This window comes from Bos javanicus, chromosome 3 (genome assembly GCF_032452875.1).
Source record: "Bos javanicus breed banteng chromosome 3, ARS-OSU_banteng_1.0, whole genome shotgun sequence".
Taxonomy (NCBI): domain Eukaryota; kingdom Metazoa; phylum Chordata; class Mammalia; order Artiodactyla; family Bovidae; genus Bos; species Bos javanicus.
Genome location: NC_083870.1, coordinates 74268965 through 74287057, shown reverse-complemented (window position 1 = coordinate 74287057; position 18093 = coordinate 74268965). Strand labels below are relative to the sequence as shown.

The 18093-nt window shown below is 39.6% G+C and overlaps 1 pseudogene; it reads left to right on the top strand.

The window, feature by feature from the left end:
* Positions 1–13184: 13184 nt before the first annotated feature.
* The window catches only part of LOC133245205 (craniofacial development protein 2-like), a 54947-nt pseudogene continuing 50038 nt past the window's right edge, over positions 13185–18093 (top strand).

The following is an 18093-nucleotide window of genomic DNA, read 5'->3' as shown; positions in this document are numbered from 1 at the left end:
AAGTCCCTCAGGGATACCCTCCTTCTTTAGGTGTTTCCCTTGAAACATTTAATTTTCTCTCTCACATGGTTGGCGCTGGCCAGGGCTGGCAGTACCACTGGGGTGGCATGGTGAAATGATTATTCCTACTGACTAGCATGGTCCTTCTTTTGCAGGATCATATGCAATTTTGGATGATTCTCACTTACATAGGACATAGGATGAATGCAGGTTTCTGGCTACAGATAACTGAACTCTGACCCTCGACATTGCACTGTGTATATATGCTCATTTACCTGCTCTTGCCTGTTTCTCCACTATAAAGAATCTGAATGTATCTATCATGTTATGAAGCAGGTGCTTTTGGAGAAAATTAATGTGTGTTCTAATTGGCAAGCTGAGGAAGTAGTCTGCAAAAGGGGAAAATTCCAAAACATTAATCAGGGGAAAAATAAATAGACAACTTTTTGTGCCAGTAAGAAAAGTATAGCATCAACATGAGCATTAGACACCTCTGAGTGCTAAGCTTTAATAACAGGGAGGGACACAGTATAATAATAGGCCCAGATCTTGATTACTTTTCCTAATGAGAGTGAAGCACAGCATGGAAAAGTGACAACTTGAGATAATTCAAAATGTCACATTAGCTTTGGGTTTCAATCTCTTCTATAACCAGTCTTCATAAAAACTGCTAATGAGTAGTAAATTAGACTGATTTGAGTTTTACTTCAATTTGCTTCTTGTGCAAATCTTTAAAGAAAGGGTGTAAGGCAGTGGGATGTCGTAGATAGCATATTAGAGCAGAAGTCAAGCAACCTGAGTTAGAGGCTGCACTCTGCAATTAACAATCTGTGAGGCTCTGGGCAAGGCAGGCAAAGAAATTAGCTGTTCATGAACATCTGTCAGGCGCCATGCATTGTGCTAGGTCCAAAGGAGACAGGTAAATAAGGCTGGTGCCGTGTCCTCGAGCTGCTCACAGTCTGGTGGTGGAGACTGACATGTAGAAAGATAATCGGAATATCTTATGACAAGTCTTTCATAGGGTTATGGGCAATGGACTATGGGCATTCAGAATATAGGGCTGTGATTAACAATGAGGAAATCAAGAAGGGTACATGTAAGCAATAATTAAAATAATGCATTTTAGGAAGTATCAATACATTGAAAAGAGTAAAATGAAACAGATATTAACTTTAATCACATATTTTATTTAATCCAAAGTACTATTTCAACATATAGTAGACATAAAGTTGTTAATGAGATAAGTTTACATCATTTTTTTAACTCTTTTTTTTTTTTTTACTAAGTCTTTGAAATTCAATGTGACATACAGTCACACAGCACATTTAAATCTGGACTAGCCACATTTCAAGTGCCTAGTGGCCACATGTGGCTAGTGGTTACCATCTTTAACAATGTAAGATTAGTCTGCATCTATGTCCAAAAAGACTTAAAGCATTTGTGCACCAGTCAATGAGGGATTCCTAGCTTAATATGAGGACAGACAAAAAAAACGTAGGGGCTTTAATTCTCAATAGCAATGGTTCTAATATATGGGTTCATAAACTGATTCTGGACTGAGTTCATAAGAATCTTCTAGGAAGCTTGCAAAAGACAGATTCCTGGATCTTTGAGATTTCAAATCATTGGATTTGGGTAGAGCTTAGAAATATGTATTTTATAAAAGAACTCTGATTATACCTAGGTGTGTGCAAGGCTGGGAACTACTGACAATCCACTGAATAGGAGGCCCCTGTGATGATCATAAAGGTCATTTAATTTTAGGTAGCATCAGCAGAAGAATAGTTCTCTATGTGGATGAGCTGCAAGTTAAGTATTTCTTGAGAAACTGCATCCTTTCTCTTGGACTGGTGTGGTGTCTAGAGTGGTCCTCCCTCCCCGTCAGTTCTGTCTACTTGTTCAGTGGAGAGTTGATGGTGTCTCTACACCAAGCTTCAAGAAAGTGTGCATATTTCGTTTGCCCATTTGATTCACATATTTTTGTCTGATGTCTTTCCAGTGAGTTGTCCCAAACTTGGCTATGAGATCCTTCTTGTTGACACTAAAAAAAAACAAAAAAAAAACTTTCATGAACCCCTCTCCAGGTTTACTACATCAGAAACTTAGGGAGTGGGGCCTCAAATGATTATTTTTACAAACTCCCCAGGGATCACTTGGTGTCAGAAAAGTAGTTGAGTTGTAGTGACCTAGAGAGTCTTTGGGAATGTATAACTAAGATTACTACTCTCTTTGCCAGATTTTAGAGCTGTTTTGCCACCATATAGAATGTGGTATAATGGCCTTAGGCAGTCCTTGTTTGATATTTGGCTCTTTAGCTTACTAACTGTGTGATCTTGTTGAGTTATTTACCATGTTTGACCCTTTGTTTCCTTATGAATAAAATGGGAATAATAATCAATTAATAAGGCTATTGTTAGTGCCTTGGGGCTCATGTCTTTGTTCTCTTTATGTTTGATCATTCTGTGATCTCATAACGAGATTTTAAGCTGATAACTTTCCAACCTAACTTGCCCTCTTTCTTTAACCTGGACCATCTGTGACTAACTGCTTTAAGCATATTTTTACTTGAATATATGATTAACTTCTCAAATATAACATGCCTAAAACATCACTCCCTAATCAGTTTCCAAAATCAGTTTCAACAGTAATCTGACTCATCTTGCTGCTGCTGCTGCTGCTGCTAAGTCGCTTCAGTTGTGTCCGAACGTGTGCAACCCCATAGACGGCAGCCCACCAGGCTCCACCGTCCCTGGGCTTCTCCAGGCAAGAACACTGGAGTGGGTTGCCATTTCCTTCTCCAATGCATGAAAGTGAAAAGTGAAAGTGAAGTCGCTCAGTCGTGTCCAACTCTTCTCGACCCCCTGGACTGCAGCCTACCAGGCTCCTCCATCCATGGGATTTTCCAGGCAAGAGTACTGGAGTGGGGTGCCATTGCCTTCTCCGCTGACTCATCTTAATAAATGGCAATGCCAAACTTCCAGTTGCATAGGTCAAAAACCTTGGACTCATCCTTTATTCTCTTTCACATTTCACTTTAGCAAATCTTGTCATCTCTGCTTTTAAAATTATACAGAATTTGATAACTTCTCATTAAGTCTACCATTACCATTCTGGTGATTTCTTGTCTTGATTATTTCAATAAGATAAACTATTTTCCTTTTTTGTTTCTCCTTTTCCATAGTTTGTTCTCAACAGTCTAGCCAGAGCTACTTACTATTTTTTACCCAAGGATGTCAGAGATTAAAAAAAAAAAAAGTTAGGAACCTGATCAATTTTGTGAGACTTTCATGAGAAACAGGAAACTGGTCCAGCAAATATTTTGAGAGGGGCTCTTTGGCTGAGATATTGGATCCGTATTCCCATAAAACTTTCTAACATAGATTTGTACTTTGATTGTTCTTTCTTCTGGAAAGTGGATATCTATGGAATTTATTACCTGTTTTTCCATCTCTAGGGATTTTCCTAACCACTGTCCACATGACTGTAGCAGGAATTACTATTTTGATTAAGTGTGGCCATATTCCCTTAAAATGTGTTTGACTGAGTGGTAAGCATCTATACCACAATCAGTGAGTTTATTTCAATAGAATTTGGACTTAAGACTGAGACATGAGCCTGTATCTCCATGAGTACATGTACTGGATTGAATTGTGCCTTCCTCAAATATATGTTCAAGTCCTAACCCCTTCCCAATCCCAGATATCCCTGATAACCCTGGGGATGTGACTTTATTTGGAAATAGGGTCTTTGCAGATGTAACCCAAGTTAAAATGGGGTCTGAGGAGCAAAGGCAAGTTTATAAGAAAGAATGATACTGGTATGCTGAGAGAAGCCAGAGAATAAATCCTAATAGCATTTGAATTTTTGATTCCAATTTCCCTTGAGCCCATACTGAGCACCAGCAGTATTTCCAAGCTTATTTACAATAAATTTCCAGATCAGTTTTAGTTAGTTTCTGTTACTTGCAACCACAATAATACTAATCAATTCATTTTTCCACCAGAGGCCCTTCTTTTGTGGATCAGCTTTTCCTTCTGGACTTCATGTATTTAGAAACATAACTCTTCCTTACTCTTTCAATTGTTGTTACTGTTCGGTCACTTAAGTTTCGTCTGACTCTTTGAAGCATGTACTGCAGCAAGCCAGGTTTCCCTGTCCTTCACTATTTACCAGTTTGTTCATGTCCATTGAGTCAGTGATGCTATCTAACAATCTCATCCTCTGCTGCCCCCTTCTCCTTTTGTCTTCCATCTTTCCTAGCATCAGGATCTTTTCTAATGAGTCAGTTCTTCGCATCAGGTGGCCAGAGTATTGAAGCTTCAGCTTTAGCATCAGTCCTTCCAAAGAATATTTGGGGTTGATTTCCTTTAGGATTGACTGGTTTGATCTCCTTGTTTCAACTAGCAATAGTTTGAAGCATCACTTATTTATCTCTTGGGACTCAAGGCAAACAGTTTGTTTTTTACTTGAATGCCTATGGATTTGGAAATGACTCCCACAGAAAGATACACTATAATAATGAAAAAATTTTATCATTAGAGAAATTTACCTTGTTTCATGACTTCTTTAGAGACCATTACACTGGAGGGCTTTCTGAACTTCATTTCTGAAAACCTGCTGAATATAAAGTACTGTTCTAGGTGCTGGAGGAATACAAAGATGAATGACACATTGTTACTTTCCTCAAAGAGTTTAGAGATCAGTAAAGGATGAGACCTGAAAACAATACAGTAAAAGCTAGGATGGGACGAAGCAAGTGCTATGATAGAAGTAGGATCAATAGGTTCAGAAGAGAGTGTGTTTATTTCTAACTGGGTTATCAGTGAAGGCTTGAATGATGCGAAGAATTTTGAAACATGGGGATAGATGATCCCTCACTATTAAAAAAGCTAGGTTAAATGTCCCTGTTAAATACTCACAGCTTCCTGTTCATCTTCCTATTCAGTGTGTATTTTCACCACTGCATTGCAAGTTCTGTAAGAGGAGTGATCACATTTGTCATGGTCAGTATTACATCTTCAGAGCTTACCATTATACTTAGTACTAGCAGTTGTCAAAATATGCTTTTTGCATGAATGAATGAACTAGGAAAGAAATTCATGCCACATACAGAATGGAGCAGGAGGGTGATTCTCTATTTGTGTGGTTTTAAGGACTTCAGTAAGAACAGCTCATGTAGTTTTACTCTAGTATTTTTACGTTAATGTGACTAGTTACACCTCATATGTTTTTTCCTTTCTATTTCAACCAGCAGATTCTATTGGCTCTGTTTAAGTTACTGAAAAAATAATTTGTCTGATTTGTCCATCTTTTCCAGTTGGGCCATAAATGTCAGTGGCCAGTTTTATACTGGCTGTCTTAGGGTCATTTTTTTCTACCAACAGGTCAGTCACCCATAACTGGAAAAAAGTTCTGTAGTTCAAAACATGAATGTCTAAAGAGTATGATCTAGTTGTGGAATAGTTTAACTTAGAAAAAGATTTGGATTTCACAGGCAATGACTGATCTACCTAGAATATTCCTCCCCTGAAATAGCCTAATATGTACCATGAAAAATTGGCTTCCCCACATTTATCACAGACACAAGAGCTTGGTAGAAAATGTTAAGTAAGGTAGGAGATGATCTGGTTAGAATAGATGGAAACACTTATTCAAAGAACAATGTGAGCAACATAGAAATATGGCTTTAGATCCAGGTGTCCCAGTGTTCCTGTGCATGTGTACATGCCCAGTCTATTAAGTCATGTCTGACTCTTTGCAACCCCATGGACTGTAGCCCGCCAGGCTTCTCTGTCCATTTGATTCTTCAGGCAAGAATACTAGAGTAGGTAACCATTCCCTTCTCCAAGGGATCTCCCCCATCAGGGATTGAACCTGCAATTTCCGCAGGCGAATAACAGGTGAATTCTTTACCACTGAGCCACTAGGAAAGTACCCCAGTGTTTCTACATATAAGAGATAGCTTCTTATTTTCCCCATCTTATATTTTCTCTGCCTGCTTCTAACTTTCTCCAGAAAGAGGGAAAGAAATCAACAGAATTTGCCTTTCAGTTCAGTTGCTCAGTAAAGTCTAACTCTGCAACCTTATGGACTGCAGCACACTAGGCTTCCCTGTCCATTACCAACTCCCAGATCTTGCTCAAACTCATGTCCATCAAGTCAGTGATGCTATCCAACCATCTCATCCTCTGTCAGCCTCTTCTCCTCTTGCCTTCAATCTTTCCCAGCATTAGGGTCTTTTTCAAGGAGTCAGTTCTTTGCATTAGGTGGCCAAAGTATTGGAGTTTCAGCTTTAGCATCAGTCCTTCCAATGAATGTTCAGGACTGATTTCCTTTAGGATTAACTGGTTTGATCTCCTTGAAATCCAAGGGACTCTCAGGAGTCTTCAACACCACAGTTCAAAAGCATCCATTCACTAATGGCATTGTCTTGATTTTGAATAAGATTTTCAACTAAGTACAGAATTTATACATTATTATATATTTATTTTTTGTTTCCTAACTGAGTTGTGGCTTCTAACCCATTCTCTTCTCCCTTGGAAGGTGGGCTGGGCAAAAGAAATTTACATCCATATGATTAATGCAGTTGTGGAGGTGAAGAAATCCAGAAATTCAGACCTGGTGATTCCAAATTATTTTTCCTAAGTTTAAGTGAGGGAGTCAGAGAACACAACAAAAAACCACTACTAACAAAAAGGAATCCCTTCGTATTGTGCAGTATGACTGGGTGTATATGCATATGGCTGTTGGAGATATTGTTGGTAGCTAAGATGAGGTGAAGGAGGCAGGAAGTTTGAGTGACTGACTGGCATGAGTATTTGAGATGTACTTGGCATCCATTTAACTATGTTTCTGCCTCCTAGTTCTTAACTTGATTCAGTAATTTTAATAAATCACTTTGTAGGCCTAATGTTAATAAGGAAATCCCATTGCTTAGCTTTGCCTTGAGGCAGCATAGGCATATTTTGTAGTGTTGTATTTGGCTGAAATTTCATCTCTCTGTTTGACTATATTCAAAGATGGTTTCTTGCTATTTATTACTATGTGTATGGACTCAGGTTGTGAGAAGTGACCAACAATCTGAAGCATATCTACCTTCATAGACCAGGGCTATAAAGACAAAACTGACCAGTAAACTTGACTTAGGCTTTCTCTAACCTTTCCTAAGCAACAGGTAGTGATGGCAGTAACAGGCCAGTCTTTTTAATAACGACTTTTTTTCAGGATAAGTTACCCTACAACTAGAAGCACCTCACAAGAACAACATTACTAATTATTCCAATGATTGAAAGGGATAAATTTTAATTGTGACTTTCCTCCTTGCCCTCAGCATTGTAGAACCCTATAGCTAAGATGACTGGTTGCTACCCAATAGTCATATTTCTTTCTTATTCCTTCTTGGAAGATATCTTGGACTTTACCATGCCTAGATGCAATACCTTGAACCATGTCAGCTTTCTTATAGCAATGCAGAGGACTGTCTCAAAAACAAAACAGACACATGGATAATTGTACACTAAAATATAAAAAAGGACTTTGGTGGGTCCCCAAAGAAGTCATTAAGCTGCTGAGTTAACACAGGGATTTATTACATAATTTATTATTATTTTAAGTTGTTTTCATCTATTTGTGATTGAAATCTTCCCAAACAGCACTTTCTTCTTTTATACTACCATGTTTTTCTTGCTCACATGTCACTTTCCCACATAGTAGGTTTAAGCTGATGAGTATGCTGAACGTTTCTTGAAGGTAAGAACTGTATTTTAACCATATCTGGCCATAGCTTTTGGTTTTTACCAGTGCTCACTATACTGAGTGAATGGTTGTCAATTTATTTGGATTAAGATGTTAATTAATGTCCCAGGTTACGATAATAGCTTTAAGAATCACCATTCCTAGAGATATTTATTCTTCAAAATTATAGGGAGGGTTCTATTGTACACTTGCTAGGTATTTGGCAATTTGTATAATTTAATTTCATTTTATCCTCACAAGAAATTTTGAGTGTAGACATTAGTACACCTATTTTTGCATTGAGAAATTTTTCTTAAAAAGAGAATGCAGCTTGCTTAAAGGCACCCTTCTAGGAGTAGAAGAATTATTTTAAACATTTACTGACATACAATATATACATAAAAGTGCATGTATCATTAAGTGCACAGCTCAATGAATTTTCATAAAGTACACCATAATATAATCAGATGTACCTCAACCAAAAAACTTTAAGTATTAGTACCTCAGAAGCCCCCTTGTCTCCTTTCTAGTGGTTATCCCTCTCTCCACCAAGGATAACCACTAACTTATTCTAGTACAAAAGCCTTGCCTGCTCTTTTTCTTTCTCTGTTTAGAGAGATATGCTAAGCTATAGTCTCTTTTGTGTCTAGCTTCTTCAACATTTTGTTTTTGAGGTTCTTCCATATTATTTCATGTGGTTTAAAATTGTTATTGGTATTGTTCTATAGTGTTCCATTGAATAAAGACACATCCTTCTTGTATGCATTCCATCTCATGCTCTTTTTAACAAAATTCTTAAAATTTATATATTAAATTTTAAAAAACTTACATAATTTAATAAAAATATATTTAAAGCATACAATGATATGCATATACATAATAAAATGATGATTACAGTCAAGCTAATTAACTTTTCTTTTGGAGAGCTACCTTTTGTTTTCTTTTTGGTGTGATGTGATAAGTGATTCTGAAAGCTATATATTTTTAGGGTATTTCCAGTGTTATACAGTATTATTAAGTACAGTCACCATGCCTGTTTGTTACTTAGATCTCTAATTGATTCATCCTGTACAACTGCAACTTTGTATCCTTTGAACAACCTCTCCCTATTCCACCATCCTCCCCCGCCACCCCAACCCCAACCTCTCCAGTTCCCGGGAACCTGTTTTACTCTACTTATACGAGTTTGATTTTATTTTAGATTCCACATATAAGTGAGGTCACACAATATTTGTCTCTTTCTGATGCATTTCACTTAGCATAATGTCAAGTTTCATCCATATTGTCACAAATGACAGGATTTCCTTCTGTCTCATGGCTGAATAATATTCCATTGATATATGTATAATTGATTCCCTGACTCAGGAATTGAACTGGGGTCTCAGTCGTGTCCGACCCTTTGCTACCCCATGGACTATAGAGTCCATGGAATTCTCCAGGCCAAAATACTGGAGTGGGTAGCCTTTCCCATCTCCAGGGGATCTTCCCAACCCAATGACTGAGTGACTTTCACACACACACACAACATCTATATATATATGTATATGTATATTCACACACACAGACACACACACACACACACACACACACACACACATATATATATATATATATATATATAAAATTTGTTGTTGTTGTTCAGTTGCTCAGTTGTGTCTGACTTTTTGTGACCCCATAAATTGCAGCATGTCAGGCTTCCCTGTCCTTCACTATCTCCTGGAGCTTGCTCAAACTCATGTCCATTGAGTCAGTGATTCCATCCAACCATCTCATCCTCTGTTAGCCCCTTGTCTTCCTGCCCTCAATCTTTCCCAGCATCTGGGTCTTTTCTAATGAGTTGGCTCTTTGCATCAAGTGGCCAAAGTATTGGAGCTTCAGCTTCAGCATCAGTCCTTCTAATGAATACTCAGAGTTGATTTCCTTTAGAATTGACTGGTTTGATCTCCTTACAGTCCAAGAACTCTCAAGAATCTTCTCTAATACCACAGCTCAAAAGCATCAATTCTTTGGGGCTCAGCTCTCTTTATAGTTGAACTCTCACATCCATACATGACTACTGGAAAAACCATGGCTTTGACTAGACAGACCTTTGTTGGCAAAGTGATAACTCTGCTTTCTAATATGCTGTCTATGTTGGTCATACCTTTTCTTCCAAAGAAAAACTGTCTTTTAATTCTGTGGCTGCAGTCACCATCTGCAGTGATTTTGAAGCCCAAGAAAATAAAGTCTATCATTTTTCCATTGTTTCCCCATCTATTTGCCATGAAGTGATGGGACCAGATGCCATGACCTTAGTTTTTTGAATGTTTAGTTTTAGACTAGCTTTTTCACTCTCCTCTCTTACTTTCATCAAGAGGTTCTCTGTCTCACTCTCTCTCTCTCTGTATATATATATGCCATGACATACACTTACTTTATTCCCATCTTTTGGCTGTGATGAATAATGCTGCAATGAATGTAGAAGTGCTATCTTTTCGAGTCAGTAATTTCATTTCATTTAGATATATATCCAAAAGTAAGAATGTGGGTTATCTCTATTTTTAACTTTTTGAGGAAGCTCCCTATTGTTTTTTATAATGTTATCACCAATTTGCATTTCCATCAATGGTGTACAAGGATTCTCTTTTTTCTACATTCTTGTCAGCACTTCTTACTTCATGTATTTTTAAAAAATTTTAAACAGTTTTAAAGATTGCAATCCATTTACAGTTATTACCAAATATTGATGTTTGCCATGCTGTACAATGCATCCTTATAGTTTGTCTTATACTCAGTAATTTGTACCTCCGCCCTCCCTTATTGTCCTTCCCCTCTCCTCAGATTCTGCTGCTTTTTTGTTATACTTACTAGTTTTTTGTATTTGTTAGATTCCACATATAAGTGATATACAGGATTTGTCTTTCTCTGTCTTACTTATTTCTCTTAGCATAATGTCCTCTAAGTCTATGCATGTTGCTGCAAATGGCAAAATTTTGTCCCTTTTATGACTAGGTAGTATTTCACTGTGTGTGTGTGTGTATGCACTACATCTTCTTTATCCAATCATCTCTTGATGGATGTTTAGGTTACTTCTATATCTTGGCAATTGTAAATAATGCTGCCCTGAACATTGGGATGAATGTATCTTTTTAAATTAGTGTTTTTATTTTTTTAAGTTATATACCGAGAGTGAAACTGTTGGGTCATATCAGATCAGATCAGTCGCTCAGTCGTGTCCGACTCTTTGCGACCTCATGAATTGCAGCACACCAGGCCTCCCTGTCCATCACCAACTCCCAGAGTTCACCCATACTCACGTCCATCGAGTCAGTGATGCCATCCAGCCATCTCATTCTCTGTCGTCCCCTTCTCCTCTTGCCCCCAATCCCTCCCAGCATCAGAGTCTTTTCCAGTGAGTCAACTCTTCGCATGAGGTGGCCAAAGTACTGGAGTTTCAGCTTTAGCATCATTCCTTCCAAAGAAATCCCAGGGCTGATCTCCTTCAGAATGGACTGGTTGGATCTCCTTGCAGTCCAAGGGACTCTCAAGAGTCTTCTCCAACACCACAGTTCAAAAGCATCAATTCTTCAGCGCTCAGCCTTCTTCACAGTCCAACTCTCACATCCATACATGACCACAGGAAAAACCATAGCCTTGACTAGACGAACCTTTGTTGGCAAAGTAATGTCTCTGCTTTTGAACATGCTATCTAGGTTGGTCATAACTTTCCTTCAAAGGAGTAAGCGTCTTTTAATTTCATGGCTGCAGTCACCATCTGTAGTGATTTTGGAGCCCAGAAAAATAAAGTCTGACACTGTTTCCACTGTTTCCCCATCTATTTCCCATGAAGTGGTGGGACTGGATGCCATCATCTTCATTTTCTGAATGTTGAGCTTTAAGCCAACTTTTTCACTCTCTACTTTCACTTTCATCAAGAGGCTTTTTAGTTCCTCTTCACTTTCTGCCATAAGGGTGGTGTCATCTGCATATATGAGGTGATTGATATTTCTCCCGGCAATCTTGATTCCAGCTTGTGTTTCTTCCAGTCCAGCGTTTCTCATGATGTATTCTGCATATAAGTTAAATAAACAGGGTGACAATATACAGCCTTGACGAACTCTTTTTCCTATTTGGAACCAGTCTGTTGTTCCATGTCCAGTTCTAACTGTTGCTTCCTGACCTGCATACAATTTTCTCAAGAGGCAGATCAGGTGGTCTGGTATTCCCATCTCTTTCAGAATTTTCCACAGTTTATTGTGATCCACACAGTCAAAGGCTTTGGCATAGTCAATAAAGCAGAAATATATGCTTTTCTGGAACTCTCTTGCTTTTTCCATGATCCAGCGGACGTTGGCAATTTGATCTCTGGTTCCTCTGCCTTTTCTAAAACCAGCTTGAACATCAGGAAGTTCACGGTTCACATATTGCTGAAGCCTGGCTTGGGGAATTTTGAGCATTACTTTACAGCGTGTGAGATGAGTGCAATTGTGCGGTAGTTTGAACGTTCTTTGGCATTGCCTTTCTTTGGGATTGGAATGAAAACTGACCTTTTCCAGTCCTGTGGCCACTGCTAAATTTTCCAAATTTGCTGGCATATTGAGTGCAGCACTTTTACAGCATCATCTTTCAGGATTTGGAATAGCTCAACTGGAATTCCATCACCTCCACTAGCTTTGTTTGTAGTGATGCTTTCTAAGGCCCACTTGACTTCACATTCCAGGATGTCTGGCTCTAGGTCAGTGATCACACCATCGTGATTATCTGGGTCGTGAAGATCTTTTTTGTACAATTTTCTGTGTATTCTTGCCATCTCTTCTTAATATCTTCTGCTTCTGTTAGGTCCATACCATTTCTGTCCGTTATCGAGCCCATCTTTGCATGACATGTTCCTTTGGTATCTCTGATTTTCTTGAAGAGATCTCTAGTCTTTCCCATTCTGTTGTTTTCCTCTATTTCTTTGCATTGATCGCTGAAGAAGGCTTTCTTATCTCTTCTTGTTATTCTTTGGAACTCTGCATTCAGATGTTTATATCTTTCCTTTTTTCCTTTGCTTTTCGCTTCTCTTCTTTTCACAGCTATTTGTAAGGCCTCCCCAGACAGCCATTTTGCTTTTTTGCATTTCTTTTCCATGGGGATGGGCTTGATCCCTGTCTCCTGTACAGTGTCACGAACCTCATTCCATAGCTCATCAGGCACTCTATCAGATCTAAGCGCAGGCGCCAGGGGCGCGCTAAAGCGCAGGCGGCTGCAACCGGCGCGCTAAAGCGCAGCGTGGCCGAGAGGAGCCATCCCATGTCTGAGGTCAGGGGCAGAAGCCGGGAGGACCCCATGCCCAAAGGGCGGTAGCCAAGAGGAGTTACCTCAAGTCCGAGGTCAGGGGCAGCAGCGGAGAGTACCAGAGTGCGACCGCGCAGGAACGGCGGAGAAGAGTCAGGGCGGGGTGGCCGAGAGGAGATACCCAGTGTCTGAGGTCAGGGGCGGCGAGGAGAGGAGTCACCCCGCGACGAGGTCAGGGGCGGCAGTCGGGAGGAGATACCCCACGCCCCAAGCCCGAGGCCAAGGGCGGCGGCCCGGAGGAGCAGCCCCACGCCTGAGGCCAGGGGAGGTGGCCGGGAGGACCAACCCCACATCCAAGGAGCCCTGGCTGCGCGGGTGCAGAAGGGCCTAGAGGAGCTATCCCACGTTGAAGGTCAGGAAGGGCGGCGGTGAGGAGATACCCCTTGTCCAAGGTAAGGAGCAATGGCTGTGCTTTGCTGAAGCAGCCGTGAAGAGATACCCCACGCCCAAGGTAAGAGAAACCCAAGTAAGACGGTAGGTGTTGCAAGAGGGCATCAGAGGGCAAACACACTGAAACCATACTCACAGAAAACTAGTCAATCTAATCGCACTAAGACCACAGCCTTGTCTAACTTAATGAAACTAAGCCATGCCCGTGGGGCAACCCAAGATGGGCGGGTCATGGTGGAGAGATCTGACAGAATGTGGTCCACTGGAGAAGGGAATGGCAAACCACTTCAGTATTCTTGCCTTGAGAACCCCATGAACAGTATGAAAAGGCAAAATGATAGGATACTGAAAGAGAAACTCCCCAGGTCAGTAGGTGCCCGATATGCTACTGGAGATCAGTGGAGAAATAACTCCAGAAAGAATGAAGGGATGGAGCCAAAGCAAAAAGAATACCTAGCTGTGGATGTGACTGGTGATAGAAGCAAGGTCCGATGCTGTAAAGAGCAATATTGCATAGGAACCTGGAATGTCAGGTCCATGAAGCAAGGCAAATTGGAAGTGGTCAAATAAGAGATGGCAAGAGTGAATGTCGACATTCTAGGAATCAGCAAACTGAAATGGACTGGAATGGGTGAATTTAACTCAGATGACCATTATATCTACTACTGCGGGCAGGAATCCCTCAGAAGAAATGGAGTAGCCATCATGGTCAACAAAAGAGCCCGAAATGCAGTACTTGGATGCAATCTCAAAAACGACAGAATGATCTCTGTTCGTTTCCAAGGCAAACCATTCAATACCACAGTAATCCAAGTCTATGCCCCAACCAGTAACGCTGAAGAAGCTGAAGTTGAACAGTTCTATGAAGACCTACAAGACCTTTTAGAACTAACACCCCAAAAATATGTCCTTTTCATTATAGGGGACTGGAATGCAAAAGTAGGAAGTCAAGAAACACCTGAAGTAACAGGCAAATTTGGCCTTGGAATACGGAATGAAGCAGGGCAAAGACTGATAGAGTTTTGCCAAGAAAATGTACTGGTCATAACAAACACCCTCTTCCAACAACACAAGAGAAGACTCTACACATGGACATCACCAGATGGTCAACACCGAAATCAGATTGATTATATTCTTTGCAGCCAAAGATGGAGAAGCTCTATACAGTCATCAAAAAGAAGACCAGGAGCTGACTGTGGCTCAGACCATGAACTCCTTCTTGCCAAATTCAGACTTAAATTGAAGAAAGTAGGGAAAACCACTAGACCATTTAGGTATGACCTAAATCAAAACCCTTATGATTATACAGTGGAAGTGAGAAGTAGATTTAAGGGCCTAGATCTGATAGATAGAGTGCCTGATGAAATATGGAATGAGGTTCGTTGGGTCATATAGTAGGTCTATTTTTAGTTTTTTGAGAAACCTCCATACTCTTTTCCAGAGTGGCTATACTTTACGTTCCCACCAACAGTGTACAAGGATTCTCTTTTTTCCATATCATCATCAACACTTCTCTGTCTTGTTTTTTTAATAGCCATTCTGTTATCTCATGTGGTTTTAATTTTTCATTTCCCTAATGCTTAATGATGTTGAGTATATTTTTATATATTTGTTGACCATTTGTATGTATTCTTTTGAGAAGTGTCTATTCAAGTCTTTTGCAATTTTTAAATTGGTTTATTTGTTTCTTGCTATTTGTGGCTCAGCTGGTAAAGAATCCACCTGCAATATGGGAGACCTGGGTTTGATCCCTGGGTTGGGAAGATCCCCTGGAAAAGGGAAAGGCTACCCACTGCAGTATTCTGGCCTGGAGAATTCCATGGACTGTATAGTCCATGGGTTCGCAAAGAGTCGGATACGACTAAGCGACTTTCACGTTCAGGTTCATTGATATGTTAGAGTTCCTTATATATTTTGGACATGAACCCCTTATCTGATATATCATTTACAAGTATTTTCTCCTGTTCCATAGGCTGTCTCTTCACTTTGTTGATGCTTTCCTTTGCAGTGTAGAAGCTTTTTAGTTTGATGCCATCCTATTTGTCTGTTTTTTATTTTGTTGCCTATACAATATTCATAAAGATAAGATGTTAATCATTTCTATCTGTGTGCCCTGCCCAGTCCCACCCTGGTCATCCTTGAAAGGTGGGAACAAAATATGTAAATGGAAAATGTACACTTTATGGTGGAAGTTAAAGTAAGAAGAATTTGCGTCCCAATTTTTTTCTTTGGGCTTCTGGGAAGGTATTACGTAATAGAGTCAGCAGCAACACCTTTGTTGTGTGTATCGGTCCTGAGCTGAGGACAGTGATAGTATGGTACATTTATGTTGAGAGAAGTCTTGGTACCAGACATCTCCTTTGGCTCCTTTGTGCTATAGAAAGGATGCAGAATGTCCTTGTATAATTAGAGGAGATGACGCAGAGATAGCTAAGAGTAGAAAGCCAGAAAGCCTGCTTTGGGCAGGGGCCATATGGAGAACGTAGCTAAGATTTTAAATAATTTATGGTATGAATGATGCCAGAATGAGCCAAGTCATCAGAGCGGGCATGGAGATTACCAGTCATGATAAGAAAACAACCAAGTTTTACCAGTCACAAATTTCAATAGCATATACTACAGGGAAGTGAATACTCATAAAGAGCAAGGAATATTTTTAAGGAAGCCAAGAAGTTTCTGGAGGAAAGAACAAAGGACAACTCTTTGATTTAGGAATCTGTCTTCCTTCTGCCATGAGCACACTTAAGATAATATTTATATCCAGGGGCTATGTTGTCTTAGAGAAGGGGATGTGGCATAAACATTGACAGACTCTGCAAGTACCAGAAGATACTGTGTTAATATCACTATAAAGTAAACATGACTGAGTTACTTGACTTGGTAAGCTTAAATTTTCCCACTACTCTATAAAATAGGGGATTTGAGAGTATGATAAGCTCAGAGATAGAAAATAAAGAGCCCATATTTTTCATGCAACTGTGTTTGTAATATGTTAAATTATTCACTCCTACAATGGCAATTAAACAGAGAACATGTAATACATGACATGTAATCAAATGCCTCTTAAAGATCCCCCCTCCATCGAATTCCACAGTGTATCCTTGGGTCTTGATATATAGGTTTCAGTTATGTGATCTGAGGAAATATCCCTGATTATGTGGTTCTCAACTGTATTTGTAAAGCTCAGTTTTACAATTTTTGTCGGTTGTTAAGTTTACCAGCTTGAACATGTATTAGATCTGAAATAAGAGGGAGTCTGTGGTTAGTGGCAGGAACAACCTTGAATAAGAACTGATGGAGGGCAAAGATCATATTAATAGAACTGTAAATGTGCTATGTGAGCTAGGGAGCAGTTCTGTATCTGGGTCAGTTTCTCTGTTCCAGAACCGTAGAATCTTCTTTCCCTGCACCACTTTTCTGCTATGCTATTGCCCAGGGAAATGATACATCAGAATATTATGAGTTCAAGCCCTCCTGAGGTGTAATAAGGAGAGTGTATTTTCACAGTATTAGCTTTGAAAATTGGCAGTAGTAAGCTGGTCATCTTCTTAGCCCTTTTATTACTGTTCTCTGTTTGTGATATTTTTAACCAAGAATATAGTCATATGGTCTGGGCTTCCCAGGTGGCTCAGTGGTAAAGAATCCACCTGCTAATGCAGCAGACACAGGGGACACAGGTTCATCCCTGGGTTAGGAAGATCCCCTGGAGGAGGAAATGACAACTCACTCCAGTATTCTTGCCTGGAAAATTTCATGGACAGATGAGCCTGGTGGGCTGTAGTCCATGGGGTCCCAAAGAGTCGGACACGACTGAGCACGCACCCACATGTAGCCATATGTTTTATCATTGTGTAATCTCTGTAAAATGCCAAGTGAATTCCTGATACTCACTTCAGAAATAAGATTCTATTAATATTTATGGACCACCCATTTGAGTCTGGTAACCACATCAGGCTCTATGATGACAAACACAAATAAGCCATGGCCTCTCTCTTTGAAACCTGGCGTGCTGCAGTCCATGGGGTCACAAAGAGTTGGACAGGACTTAGCAAGTGAATAACAACAACCTGTCTTTGAGGACTTCACCCAGTCGTGGAATCTTGAGTTTTAGGTATTCCATAGGATTAGTTGAAAATAATGATGGTGATTATAATAACAATAACCAGCATTTAGTTAGCACCTACGTTTTAGACATGTTATCTATTTCACATATATTGCCATTAATTTTGATAACAGTGAAGTAAAATGCAGTTTATTTGCATTTTAATTTAAAGAATTCCCTAATTCATTCAGATACGTATATAAGAGACTGAACCAGAAATTGAACCCTTGGCTGGCTGACTTTCCAGTGTAACAACTTTTTTCCTATAAATTGAATATGCCTTGACAAAAGAAAGATATAATTCATAATGGGCTCATAGAAGGCCCCCAAAATCTGCCAAAGAAACCATGTTGGTGTGGAAGAAGAACAGTTAGAGCAGAATTCACATAATTTCCCAAGACACAAAGAGGATCGGGTTGGAGCAACCCTTCTTATTTATAAACATGGAAAGCACCAATTACTAAAGAGTTTGGATTAGTAGTTGAAGGACATTATCAGTGGATGAAATGCATTATTCTTGAGCTCATCCCCATTGAGAACATTGTGATTTC